Source organism: Carassius gibelio, chromosome A11 (genome assembly GCF_023724105.1).
Source record: "Carassius gibelio isolate Cgi1373 ecotype wild population from Czech Republic chromosome A11, carGib1.2-hapl.c, whole genome shotgun sequence".
Classification (NCBI taxonomy): Eukaryota; Metazoa; Chordata; class Actinopteri; order Cypriniformes; family Cyprinidae; genus Carassius; species Carassius gibelio.
In genome coordinates this window covers 11737255-11750285 of record NC_068381.1, presented here as the reverse complement: position 1 = coordinate 11750285, position 13031 = coordinate 11737255, and the positions used below count along the sequence as shown (strand labels likewise).

Sequence of the window (13031 nt, the reverse complement as noted above, 5' to 3'; positions counted from 1 at the left end):
TTTATCGGTTTAGACTGAGCGTAGTAGTTTTTATCTGCCTTTAATCAGGAAGTTAATTTAAACTAGGCAGCGTAATTCACCCATCAAAAGCCTGCGTTATAGAGTGGGACCAACATATCAACTTTTTTTTTTTTTTGCATTTTAATGAAATATGGCTACAGGGAGATGCAACGAAGCAAAGTAGGCCAGACCAAGCTGTCAAAGCAAGAGGGGCAAATCGAACAGTCTGATGCACTCCCAAAAATTAAAGGCAGAGCACCGGATGGAGACCGCTATTAAATTACCCCTAAAAGGATGAAGTTCAATTTAGGTGAGATGGAGGGAAAGCCGTTTACAGGAAGCATGCTAAAAGCAGGACAATTCATTTTTGAGCATCAGCTTCTTTTGTAATATACAAAAACATCCATTTGGATCAGGGAAATGGCTTGGATGGCTCACAGACATCCAGCATCTCCCTGGGGAGAGTGAGACAAATAAACAAACTACGCCAGTAACTTGTGAACTCTTATTTTGTTATGTTGGAAAAGCAACAGATACCCAGCACTGACTACGTAGTCATTTTTTAACCCTCTGAAGACAGTACTGACCAGTCAACAGCACCTGAAAGATGGATGTCATCCCTATTACCATTTCTAATTAGGGTTGTACATTGCTGGACAGACAGGTCATCCGTCTTTGCTTCCCTCAGCTCCTAAATTTAAACATTTCCTTCATCAGACGGCTCTGGGTCCCTGACAGGCAGAGTGAGAACCAAATAAACTGTGGCTGTAACAGATGACAAAGAAGCTTGATCGAGAAAAAATAAATAAAAAATTATTATAGTGGATGTTCAAACTAGACAAGAATTGCCTTTTTATTTTAGAAGGTATGGCTGCAAAGTGACTGCAAAAGATAAATGACTGGTCGTTCAAGAGAGAGAAAAAAAAACTGAAGATGATTGTGCTGGTTTGTGGAGATGATTGTGCTGGTTTGTGTGCGTGTGTAACAGGGGGCGTGTAATTGGATGCGGCCGGGAGCGAAACTCTCTGTGTTGAAGCGTCGGCCTGTCCCATCCTCCCTCTGACTGCAGCCACACCTGCCTTGCATACTAAAGCGGCAGAATGCAGCGCCCTGGACCCAGCTGCTCGCTCTGCAGCAATTCAGCCGACTCACGCTCACCTACCACCATCAAGGACGTAACCTACCACCACCAAGTTGCAACATGCCATTGAGATAGTAAGGGCATTGTACAGTCTTTACTGAGTTATGATGCCCATACTTCAGGGATGTAGTATACGAAAGCCTTATTCTGCAACTATATGGCAAGAGTGCAGTAAACGGGTACTGGTATTTGTAAATGATTATAACCACATTTCCTGTGAAACTGGATGTATGTTTTGCTAAATTAAGTTGCAATTTCAACAAACAGCCTTCGATTTAAGCTTTAATTCAACAGTTTAAATCTCTCTATATATAGCAAAAGAGATTTAAACAAGGTTCAATCAAAAGCTTCTTCCACACTTTTTCCTTCCACTCAACTTTCTGTTAACATGCTTGGATACAGCACTCTGTGAACAGCCAGCTTCTTTGGTAGTGAATGTTTGTGGCTTACCCTCCTTGTGGAGTGTGTCAATGATTGTCTTTTGGACAACTGTCAGATCTGTCTTGCCCATGATTGTGTAGCCTAGTGAACCAAACTGAGAGACCGTTTTAAAGGCTCAGGAAACCTTTGCAGGTGTTTTGAGTTGATTGGCTGATTGGCATGTCACCATATTCTAAGTTGTTGGTGGGTTTTAGTTAAATGTGAGCCAAAATCTTCACAATTAAAAAAACCAAAATACTTAAACTACTTCAGTCTGCGTGCATTGAATTTAATACAAGAGTTTCACAAGTTTAATTACTGAAATTAACTTCTCCACAACATTCTAATTTATTTAGATGCACCTGTATTAATTTACAAATTAAACTAACTGCAATTAGTCAATTAGTAATTATTTTAAGAAGTACTTAATTATGTAAGGAAATGTAAATGTAAGGATTTTAAGATTATCAAGTCAGTAAACTAATTAGTTAATGGGGGGGGCAGATCAAGAATCGTTCTGGAATTGGATCGTGAGGTGACTAAAGATTCCCCACCCATAATCTGTGTTTTCCCCTTGTTTATCTTTAAAGTACATCAAATATATTTCAAGAATGTATTCCTTGTATGTATATGTACAACATATATATATATATATACACATATATATATATATATATATATATATATATATATATATATATATATATATATATATATATATATATATGTTAGGGCTGTGCGATATGGACAAAAAAAACCTTTCACGATTTTTTGATCAATTTTGCGATTTCGATTTTAATCACGATTTTGACACAGACAGACAGACAGACATGCTTTACAGTCATAAATGCATTCAGTATAAATTTTAAACATATTTCTAAAAGAAAACCAATGAGAGCTTTATCTCTAGCTTACTGTAGCGGTGCCTCAGGTGTTATATGTTTTGCCCAGTATATTTAATGCCCAAGGGTCACTGTACGCATCTGCAGTGCGTATACAGTAAGTTATGTGTAAGTGGTTCAGAAGCAGCAACGAGAGTGCATTATTGTAATGCAAAAGCACATTAAAATAATGCGCGAGCGCGAATCTATCCACTCGCACCAGTGATGCGCGGGTCAATGTATTAATAATCCGCACCCAACAGACGTTTTCAACTAATAAATATATATTTTGAATGACTCATAACCGCAGGCAACCGCTCATTTTGGATCAACCCGCGCATCACTGACTCGCACGCAGATTTCATTTGCTCTGTTAACAAAACCAGATGCGCGTGCTCAGATCATAGACTGTATAAGGATCAGATATATGCTTCCTTACAACATATCTCCTCTCGCTCATCCTGTGTCATGTGCACTCACAACTATCTCTGTGCTCATGCGCAAGATATTAAATCTTTTCGCACCTTTGTATTTATAACCTTTTCTGTTCTCATCTTTTTACTGTGTGCAGTGTGAACGTTCTGTTCCGTTAACATGGGCTCGAAAAAAAAAAAGGCTACGTATCACAGACAGAGTGTGTGAACCTGGAGTTAGGTATATGCCCAGTCTGCTCTCAGTGCTCTGCTCTCGCGCTCCACTCAGGTGCGCTGCATCCTGATTGGTTCAGATAACATACTGCAGGAGGTCAGGGCTGCAGAAAATGGTGCTATAAGGCGATTTAGAAATCGCGCACACTCAAATCGCGATTTTATTTCGATTTATCGCACAGCCCTTATATAATATAATATAATATAATATAATATAATATAATATATATATATATATATATATATATATATATATATATATATATATATAATTTAGTATTTTCAAATATAGGTGGAATTGTTTTTCATTTGTACTACTGTCTGTTCAAATTAAATGAAAAGAAACAGAGCATAGTAGATTAGTTTTTTATCTCTCTCTCTCGCTCTCTCTTTCTCTATATACATACATACACACATATATATATATATATATATATATATATATATATATATATATATATATATATATATATATATATATACATATATATATTTTTTTTTTTTTATTACACATAATATTACAGAATTACATGCACATATGTTTGGTGTGAGTAAAATAAAATTTTTAAATTCATCAAAAGGGACAGTAAATACTTTACATTATTTAAAAATATAGAATATTTCAAATAAATCGTTTTTTTTTTTTTTTTTACTTTCTATGAAATTGCAATAAAGAATCTTAAAGACCTTGAAGGTAAATCAGCATATTAGAATGATTTCTGAAGGATCATGTGACACTTAAGACTACAGTGATGGTTACTGAAAAAACCATCACCTGAAAAAAAGAAAAAAAATTAAAAAGTTTAAATTGAAAGTTTAAATTTAATTAATTACATTTTAATCAAGTAAAGGGGACTTATTTCAAAGATAAAAGAGAGAGAGAGAGAGAGAAGAGAGAGAGAATAAAGGGTGTTTGGTTGAGAAGTAAAAAAAAAAAAAAGAAGCAAGCATGGTAACAAAAAGAGTCAGAATGCAGAGAGTGTATCTAGGTAGAGAGTGAGCTTGTCATTTCATGAGCAACACGCTGAATTCACTGAGGCGTCGAGCACAGATAGCAAGTGCTGTAACAAATCTTTGTGTAAACAACCAGGTCAGTAAAAAGCAATTAAACCCCCCATTAGCAGAGCGTGGGTGGCAGGAGATATCATGCCACAGGAGCAAAAGTAAGAAAAAAGACACAAATCAAACATGAAAAAAAAAAAAAAAAAAACAGCCAAAAGGCATGGGGTGGATGTGGAGGGTGAGATGGATTGCATACAGGTGCACACAAGGCAAAGGCGCCAACTGTTTCTCCAATGCTGAACTCCGCACTGCCTGTAAAACTGTGAAAAGAATTTGTTTCACAGTCTAACACCATGTCTTGCAACACATTAAAATTTCAGCAACAATCAATTTATCTGCCCAAAATGCTATGCGACAAGACCCAATCAATGATTTCCATGATGCTTATCCAAGCTTAAAACCTTTAATCGTTCTCCTTGTTGAACTTCATGGATTTTTTGACCAAGCTGAACAACAGGGGTAGACTACAGGAGCACTGAGCAGCATAGAGAGCCCTCTCATGGCTGTAGACTAATGTTTTCTCTTGGTTCCAAATAAATCCAGTGCAACTTATATGTTTTTTTTTTCCTCGTCATGATGTATTTTTGGACTGATGCGACTCATACTTAGGTGCGACTTATAGTCTGAAAAATACGGTAATAGGAATGCACTGAATATTCGGCAACTGAAAATATTCGGCCAAAAATTTTCCTGTGTTCGGCTGAGTAAGCAGAAAGGCAGAATACTAAGTAACAAACAATGATTAATGCAATTAAATAGAGGCACGCACTAATTCAGTACAAAGTAGCACAAAGAAAATCTGTGCTGGAATCGTTAGCCGTCAGTTGCTCAGTAACATTTTTGTGAATTTTTTTTGAAGGCATGTGACAATGTGATACATGCGACAAACATCTAGCAAAATTTGTAATGAGAATCATTTCTAAATCTGTTGTCAACTAAAATAAGCACTGAGATCTTCCTGTGGGTTTCTGCCAAAATAAAAGCAGAGAAAAACAACTCCATCGACATTCATAAATGACAGTATTGTAATTTCACTGTTATATATTAAACCTGCAGTGCATACATTTGTTTAATTGAACTGCAGCCTTTGCAACTTGTGCAGCCTTAGAAAACGGAACTTAGAAATTATTGCTTTTCATTGATTCTCATGTGGAATGCACCACTTCCGGTATTTTTTTCCGACACTAGAAAAATGCACTAAAGGATTTTTTGTACTAGAGTACTCTAATTTAAGTGGGAAATCAAAATCCCTACATAGATACATACTCTATTAACTTACTTGTTTAATCAATATGGCATCACTATTTTATTCATCCCTAAATGAGACTTTAGTGTAGACAAGGCTTTTATGCTGCAAAATTTAAATCCAGTGACTGACAAACAGGGGCAGATCAGAGAGGGGGCCGAAGCTTTCGGCAATGGAGTGAGATTTAAACTGGCAGAAGCATTAAACTGTTCAGACAGCCCAGAAAACCTAGTGGTGCCCTGCCTAACAAAAAGCAAGTGTTGCTCATAGCAGTCATGATTAGGTCAAAAACTCTGAATAACACAGACACTTGACACCTCATCTCATCGCATCCGAGTCATGAGAGTTTAACCTTGTGCACCAGCTACGGACCTTTTAGATGAGATAGCCTTTCGTTTGCGAGAGATGAGGAGCACATGCTATGAAGAAAGAATTAAAATCATGCACAATCATTAGAAGCATTAGTGTTAATGAACCTTATTACATCTATCAGCAGAGTCTGCAATATGTTTGTTTGTTTCTGTAGCTACAAAAGCCCCTTCACCAGTCTTTGAGAAAAAGTCTTCCCAGAATTCACGCGTGGATCTAGAGACGTGATGCCCTGCGTATGCCGTGTATGCCCCATAATACTAATCTTGTTGATCATTATAATAGCATACGTGTTCTGTAAAGATACGAATCAAAACAACTCACCTGTCGAGTAAAACAAGCAAGATCACCATCTCTTTCTAGTTGAATTTTGTCGCAAAGCTACTTCCGCATTTGTCCACGACACTGTTGTCATGTGGTTTCTACATCAGTAAAGGCGGTAACAAAGGTTAACTAACATCACTGACAGGCGACTGCACTGCCCCGTGTCACTGTTAGAATGGGAATTTTCTCATGATTTACAAGTAGTTGAAAACATTAGAGATATTGTTAGTTATCAGCTGGACAAAATATACTAGCCTAGTGGTTTTGGGATATTTTACTGCAAATATCTTACAAATTGTACCTTTAATTACTGCCTCAATTCGGCGTGGCATGGAGGTGATCAGTTTGTGGCACTGCTGAGGTGGTATGGAAGCCCAGGTTTCTTTGACAGTGGCCTTCAGCTCATCTGCCTATTTTTGTCTCTTGTTTCTGATTCTCCTCTTGACAATACGTTCAGGTCTAGTGAGATCGCTGGCCAGTCAAGCACACCAACACCATGGTAATTTAACCAAAATTTGGTCCTTTTGGCAGTGTGGGCAGGTGCCAAATTCTGCTGGAAAATGAAATCAGTATCTTCAAAAAGCTTGTCAGCAGAAGGAAGCATGAAGTGTTCCAAAAAGTCTTGGTAAACAGTGTCAGTGACTTTGGGTTTTTTGTAAAAACACAACGGACAAACACCAGCAGATGACATTACACCCCAAATCATCAAAGACTGTGGAAACTTAACACTGGACTTCAACCAACTTGTGCTATGAGATTCTCCACCCTTCCTCCAGACTCCAGGACCTTGGTTTCCAAATGAAATACAAAACTTGCTCTCATCTGAAAAGAACACTTTGGACCACTGGGCAACAGTCCAGTTCTTTTTCTCCTTAGCCCAGGTAAGACACTTCTGATGTTGTCTGTGGTTCAGGAGCCCAGCCTCTGTCCATTCCTTGTGAAGTTCACAAAAATTATTGAATCGATTTTGCTTGACAATCTGCGGTTCTCTCAGTTGGTTGTGCATCTTTTTCTACCACATTTTTTCCTTCCACTCAACTTTCTGTTAACATGCTTGGATACAGCACTCTGTGAACAGCCAGCTTCTTTGGCAATGAATGTTTGTGGCTTACCCTCCTTGTTAAGGGTTTCAAAGATTGTCTTCTAGGCAACTGTCAGATCAGTTTTCCCCATGATTGTGTAGCCAAGTGAACCAAACTGAGAGACCACTTTGAAGGCTCAGGAAACCTTTGCAGGTGTTTTGAGTTGATTAGCTGATTGGCATGTCACCATATTCTAATTTGTTGAGATAGTGAATTGGTGGGTTGTTAAATGTGAGCCTAAATCATCACAATTAAAAGAGCCAAAAGACTTAAACTACTTCAGTCTGTGTGCACTGAATTTATTTTAAAGGGTCATATGATGCGATTTCAAAAATGCCCCCCTGAAACAGTTCATTCCCCCCACATATCTATGTCAGTATGTGGGAAGATTTGCATAACGCCGCCCAGATGTTCACGCAAAGAAAATCGCACCTTTTATTCTTATTGTAGTATTGTTATTGCCGCTGCCGCAATGTCCTATAGATGCTGTGTGTTTCACTGTGAAAGCAAAACTACTTTCTTTGGCCTTCCAAAAGAGAATGATATCTGCTTCATCATGCCTGGGCTGATCCGTACTGGTCACTGAAGAAATACATTAACTTTGCACTGTGGATCGCCGAATCAGCTTTCACCATGTATGAAGTGGAATCCAGCCCAGGGTCATCACATGGGGTTACTTTGTTTTTGCTTTCCAAAAGAAAACACAACTAGAAATCATGTTTGTATCACGTTTATAATGGGTTTTATATTTATATTAATCTGGCTGGACAAGGCATCACAATATGTTAAGAGGCGTCACAAGCTTGAGGCATTCGGCCAATCACAACGCGCTGGATAGCTGGCCAATCAGAGCACACCTCATTTTAATCATTTAATCGTCACATTCAGCCATATCGCAATTCTGGTCTTTCAATATCCAAATTAAAGACCTCTTGAAATCATAATTAAGACTTTCTTGTACAACGTAAGACTTTTTAAGGCCTTAAATTTGATACAACTAAATTTAAGACTAGGGCTGGGTATCGATTCAGATGTTCCAGATCGATTCGATTTAGATTCACAAGCTCTCAAATCGATTCGATTTCGATTCTCGATTCGATTTCGATTCTCGATTCGATTTTCTATTACAGCTGTAATCGGGCCTTAAAAGTTAAGCCCGACAGATTTCGTCCCGAGCCCGACAAGTACATTTTGATTGACATCGCTGTCTTTATATTATTTATTGACAGATTGCACAGGTTCGATTGGCAATGGGCTTCTTCACACTGCCTGCACATGTGCAATTGCGCTGTTGAAGACTACTGACCACGCGCACCTGTCCACGCGGTCGTCTGCTCAGAGCCTCGGCTCTCCGATGGCGATTTTTACGTCACGCCTACCTAGCGGTCTATAGCGGACTCGCGGACGCAGAAAGTATAAGAGGCTTTAAGATGCAGTCTGTAAGACGTGCACGCGAGCGTGACTTGACGCGCAACATTGCAGAAAATGTGCGTTCACAAATGTAGCCTGTGTTGATCCAAATATGGAAAGCACTTTTGAATTTAATAATATGAGGTTCTCTCCAGAGATGTTTTGCCACATTTCTTCAATTAAGGATGATTGCTGCGTATATGGTGTTTCCATTTGCTTCTCTTCTTCAAGTGAGTGGCAAACATTTTGTGTGTGTGTGTTCAGCATATGGTGGGCCGCATTTGAATTCGTGACTGGCCGCGGGTTGAGAACCACTGCTTTAAACTGAATGAATGAATGACAGGTACGTTGGTAACATCGCACAAGGCACATAAGAGGGTGACATCTAGTGGAGAAGATTTGTAATTAGATTAACGCTTATCTTGCGTTCAATGTCTTCGGAAATAAATATGGAAAAAAATCGATTCATGGACTTTGAGAATCGATTTTGAATCGACCACATTTAAAAAAAACAATTAATCGAAAATCGATTTTTTTAACCCAGCCCTATTTAAGACTATGCAGAAACCATCTACTCTGGGCCAATCCAGAGCCATTGAAATTCAAAATTCTAATTACTCTGGGTCAATCATGACATTGATGCAGATGATGCATTGTAGCATTGTAGACGACCAAGTGGCGAGCTTCGTGATTGCATCATTAGAAAATTGCGTTGTATAATGATGAGTCCAAAAGATGGAATACATTTTCCCAAGAGATCCACCGGAATAGCCTCCGAACATGAACGGTGCTTCTTTTAACTTCTAGAAAAAACTTTTTTTTTTATTACAAACTAAAACATTTGTAATCAGCCCTAGTACAACTAATTATAATTACCAGTATAATTATTATACCAGTATAATGGTGGTGGCATTCATGCAATTTTTAAACAAGAAAGGCATGTTTTGGCATCTGCGTCATGGGATTCTCTCATAGTCAACTGGAATGCCACTCAACAAGTCTGGAATTGTACAGGAATTTATACAAGTACAAGTGCGTGAGAATGTTTGTTGTAAAAGTTCAACTTTGTAGACCCCAACCAAAGACTGAAATTAATCTAATTCCAGGCATTCCAGTCCTGTCTTGCAGTCCAGACACCAGTCAAATGCAAAGGCAAGCAGACACAATCCATTCCAAACATTCATCAAAACAGTTAAAAACACAAAATGCATATTACTGCTGTTCCGTTGTGAGAATTTTTAAATTGTTGAAAAAAAAAAAAAACTTTCTGTAGTGCACACCAGCCCATTCTCTCTTCCTCCTCCCTTCCCTCTTCCCCCTTTCTTACCTCTCCTCTCTCCAGCCTTGTACCAGTCAGAGAAAAATGACTGTTCGCTTATGCCTGTCATTTCAAGCCACTCCCAAAAGACTGTGTGGGCCCAGCCTCCATTTAGAAATTATTCCATGCTGTCAGCCGGCAAGAAAGAGGACGTGCTCAGGAGAGGAGGAGGAAGGCGGGAAAATACTACCTTACAGGCTAAGGAAAAAAAAAAACAAGAAACAAGGAAAAGGAAAAATTCCAAATGACTTTAGGGAAACTTCAATACATTTGAAAAGAAACACCACCCTGCTCTCATGTAGGCGGTGAAGTATTTGCGTTATATTTCTTGTCTAAATCCATATTTGTCAACCACCTCCATGCTCATGACACACTCCACAAGTTTTAACCCAATCCAAGACTCTGCATTGGGAGGGGGGGATAAAAATCCAGCCGTGCAGATCAGCTATCCTAGTCGCTCTTATTGAATTAACATCTTGTCACTCTTGTGACCTTTGCATCCAGGGTGTGCCTTCTTGATGTGTACTTTCTGTTACAGAAAATTGACTGATAGATGGAATGGATGAACTTCAGAGTTATTAAACAAAAACAATCAACACGCATGCTGACATTCACGTTGTGCAAGGGCTGAGCCGCAGTTGAGCTTAAAAAAAAAAAAAAAAAAAAACAATGCCACAACTAATGTTGTGTAACCTCCTCAGCTATCCCTTAATTGAACATTCATACTCAAGCAACATGCCTCTGCAAGAAACGGAGATTAAAATACATCTAGCGCAAATGTTTAGCATAATGAAATGAGAACTGCAACTATTTACTGAGCATAGTGAAGCCTTCAGGAGCTGTCGGTACATCACTGCAATTCAGGAAGTGTTTGGATAGGATACAAGTACCTTCAAAACTACCAGGTGATAGTCCTGATAGTTGACTTGTGTTTTGCCAAAAAGGATAAATCAACATGACCTAGTTCGCAATGTGGCACTTTTCCCAACAGCTTGACATTGTACCATCTCACCTGAGTGACTACTATGAGAGCTTTGAAGTGAAGTGCATTGAAATGCAACATCAGATGCGAGGTTCCAGTTTTTTAATTGTGAGTTGTGTTATTGAGCAGCAGTGTTCACTGTGTGGTCTGTGCTGTTTTTATTAGGAGATGGGTGTGGTCGTCAACACAAAGTCAGGTAATTACAGTACAGCCAATGCACTGTAATGATTCCGGATGCCTCAGTATGCGTTTACTCTAGGGGAAAGGGGTTGTCAGCAACATACAAAATGACTTAAAATGATGTGGGATTTTTAGTTGTTTTAGCTAATTTTAATAATTTTATCATCTATTTTTAAATAATCGTGTTAGTTTTATACCTGGAAAAGTCACAATTTAATATAAACTTAAAACACTATAGGCATTTGACATTGTGATGTTCATCAGCCATGGACGATGGCTCGTCTATCGGCCCAACCCTAGTTGTAACCATTCTCCTGGCCCTTGCCAGAGAACACAATCTGCCTACCAACCTCAGGTAATCTGCTATTCAATTAAATAAGTTATTCAGTGAAATAACTTGACTTTTGAAAATAAAGCAAATAAAATCACTACCATTTAGCAATGAACATAAACCGTGGAGTACACAAAAATCAGACCAGAAATTACAGACATTTCTCCGCTAATTGCAGCCTAATGTAACTTGCTGGTTATGATTGAAGCACTGCTGAACAAATCCCAGAGTCATTATAATCACTTAATGTAGAATAATAATGTTTTTTAATGAAGGCACTGATGCAACGTTCATAAACGCATCCCACTAATGGGCAAAACTTCTTCATAAGAGTCAGTGCTACAATATCAGCGGTTCTCTACAGGCACAGCAGCATTATAGCAGTTGACTGCTAATCCTGAATGACCAAAACTGTCCTAAGGCAACAATAACGCAGATACTGCAAAAAACATTCACGATCACAAAAAAAATTGCTATGAATCATGGAAAAATATTGTGCAGTATCTTAATTATGACGCTCCATAGAGTTTTTCAAGAACTAAAATATTCCATTGGTAACACCTCAGCAGTTTCCTCTCTCTGTGATGGCAAAGAAGAAACAACGCCTGCCCGGCCATAACGTGTGACATGCAAGCCCGAAAGCTGTTTCAGATTCTCTTCCTTCATTTACGTGCCCTTTTCTTACTCTTCCACTAGCTTAACATGCCCTCTCTCAACACATACCAAGTTGAAGACCACTGCAGCTTGTGAAAATTATACCACCAGTAAAACATGTCTAAACGTATTGCAACACTACCAAGGATTTGTCTGTTCAATCAATGTGACTCAGTTCACATCAACAGTTATACCAATAACTGGAATGAATGTCATGAATGTCTGAAACCACCTCCCCACCCCAACCAAACACACACATCTCTGCTCTCCTTCAACCCTCCCTGCCTTCCAGTTTTTCTCTGCAATGCTTTTTGAACTCAGCATGTCTGTTTGGGCAGAGATAGATGGATGGAGTCTTGACAAATGTCTACAGATGTCACATTCTATGCTTGTAATGCCCATTCTGCTCTAGAGGGGAAAACTATCCGTACATACAGGAATCTTTTTAGGGTTATCTTCACTGACTAGGCAGCTCCTGTCGAGGCTCCTTATGCTACAATTTATTAGACAAATGACTGAGTCTTTTTAAAAGCAAATGTCATTGGCTAATAGACTCCCAGACAGACACACACCCTTGTGACTTCTGTCTTTTGTTCAGTTCAATGGGCCTATCTACATAGAAATGCTTGAGAATGCTCTTAATGGACACCACCCAAAACGCAAACCCGACAACACCAGACACACAACCTCAAAAATCCATGCCACTTTATGAGATTTTAACACCATGACAGCTTCGGATCTTAAGATGTTCTTTTCCTCTGAGGACCATTTCTTCTGTGGATGGTCTTACAAACTGTCAAGAATGAAATTTTGTCCAGACAATACAACCCCAGTGTATAAACTCAACACTACAGTAACTTATTAGATTCTTAGACTTTCTGAAGAAAATCTTAGAGGTCCTGGATCAGTTATATTCAATTACTTAGAAAAGTAGCACATATTGCTTAGCACATATCTCCTCAACAGACCACATTATTAAAAAAA

General features: G+C 38.6%; 1 protein-coding gene across 4 annotated transcripts in view; it reads right to left on the bottom strand.

Moving 5' to 3' along the window:
• The window catches only part of LOC128022362 (plasma membrane calcium-transporting ATPase 1), an 80838-nt gene that overhangs the window by 55897 nt on the left and 11910 nt on the right, over positions 1–13031 (bottom strand). The gene's annotated exons all lie outside the window — the stretch shown is intronic.